Consider the following 2,234-nt stretch of genomic DNA (forward strand, 5'->3'; position numbering starts at 1 on the left):
AAAGCAGGAGGAGAAGGAAGAGGAAGACAATAACAAAGACAGATTAGTTGTCGTTGTCGTCTTCATCTTTGTTGTTGTTATAGTCGTTGTCGTCGGTGTAGTCGTCTATGTTGTTATAGTCGTTGCCGTCGTTGTTGTTGTTGCCTTCGTTGTTGTTATATACGTTGTCGTCGTTGTTGTGGTCATCAATGCAGACTTAACCAGCCCAACATTGATACAACCGAGTCCAGAACTCAGATTAGTTTCTCGTGTGTCCCCCGCTTCGCTTTGCACTGCATAGTATAAGCACGTTTGCCCTTGACAGGCAAAGAGGAGGGACACGATGCAACCCGTTGTCCTAAGCGAAGGCAGGTAGTGAGGCAAGGCGAGGTAAAAGGAGGGGAGAGGAGAGGAGATGAGAAAGAGGAGAATAATTCTAGATCGAGAGCCAAGCAACGGGCGGATCCGAGATCGTATTAGGGTCTCCAACGAAGGCGGTGAAGTTCTTTGTGGAATGGAGGTTGTTCCTTAGGCGAAGGAGTTCAAGTGGCTTTTGCGAAGTCGAGGGGTCGAGTTTGGAGTCGGAGAAGTCCCTCGGTCTATACCGACTCTCTCTGAGGCTGGAGAGACCCCCCCTTCAGCTGCATAGAATCGCTCGTCTCCTTATCCAGAATAAAATACGTAAGGTGTGCCATTGTGTATCAAAAGGAGTAAGACCGAGGGCATACAGGAAGAGGAAGAGTTGGAGGGGAGGAGGAGGAGGAGGAGAGATCCCAGACACTTTGCATGGACCAAATAGTGTGGCGTGGGTGATGGTGACCTTTGATCCCCAAAGTGCTGATATAGGAGAGGTGGGTGAATGGGTTTAGCTTGTATGTGATATGGATATAAGTTTTACCACAGCCACCCTCGATATAGATGGGAAAAGGAAAAGGGGGAGGAAAAGAAGCTTCCATCTCCTTCTGACGAAACTAACTTAGAGATACAAAGGGTCCCTCAATTAAACCTTTCAGGTCTTGAAACCTTTTCACCACACTTTAAGGATGTCTGGCTAAGGCCCAGACAACTGTGAACAAATGAGAGAAGCCACTGTTCGCCTTTGTGGGTTCAAAAACCAAAAATTTGTTTCAGTTAACCATTTGAAGCATTTTGCCCACTTTCAACATTTTCTTCTTGTTAAGACCTTCCCTTCATCCCTGCCCCACCTCCTCCCTGTGCCCTTCCTCCTCCTATTCTTCCTCCTTCTCTTCTTCCTCCAGTCCCTAAAGCGGCAGTGGCAAGGCAGTCGAGTGCAAAGCGGGAGCATAATAATTGAGGTCATTTCTCTCTTGCCGCATAAACAAGAGAGAAAGAGAGAGAAAGAGAAAGAGAGAGAGAGAGAGAGAGAGAGAGAGAGAGAGAGAGAGAGAGAGAGAGAGAGAGAGTGGAAGGGAGAGTAGAAGAGAGCAGAAAGAGCAGAGCAGTGCGCCAGAACTCGAGCTGGGTGCATCAGTAGTCATGGCTAATGGGCAGGGAATGCCGCTGTCTCAGTAGTAGCAGGTATGCACAATACTTATATTCAGCAGATGCACGCTATGCTGACGGCACGCAATGATGTCTGCGAAAGGTACGTTAATCATCATCAGCAGAAGGAACAAAGCATGCAGACTTGAATACAGCATTATCATCGTCATAGTAGAGGAAGAAGAAGAAGAAAAAAGAGGAATAAAAAGAAGGAGAAGAAGGCAAGAAACCAGGAAAAGAATGACGAGTAGAAAAATTGGTCGTGTGATGAAGTCAGAATCCACTGCACGAACACCGTCCTATCACCATCTACAACTCACCAGATAACTAGGGAAGATATAAGAAGTATTACAGAAGGTAAGAATGAGATGAAGAGACCTCGAGGAGAGAAATTAACGTAAAGTGGCTAAACGAATACTGTGAGAAGGGCTGGTGGCACTGTCAGGAAAGTGATAATACTCTTAATCAAGCCGCGAATCAAAGAGCATGTGAAGAACAAAAGAACACAAGAACATGGATTGGTAAACATAAGTAGAACAATATCAACGTTGCCTCCGGAAGGGAGGAAGACGATGTCAAAGAGGTAGGTCGGATCTGCGCATGCGCGTGCGTGTGCTGGTGCGACCTATACACGGGCTAAGGGGTGGATAGGCGAGCTGCCCACGCCCGCGTCACTAATCTGCGGTTCATCAAGACATAATCAAGTTAGCCAAGTATCTAAGAGTCAAAGTTTAGCCAAGCCGAGGGGAGGA

This window comes from Oratosquilla oratoria, chromosome 21, assembly GCF_046742065.1.
Source record: "Oratosquilla oratoria isolate Oo_2021 chromosome 21, ASM4674206v1, whole genome shotgun sequence".
In the NCBI taxonomy this organism is placed as follows: domain Eukaryota; kingdom Metazoa; phylum Arthropoda; class Malacostraca; order Stomatopoda; family Squillidae; genus Oratosquilla; species Oratosquilla oratoria.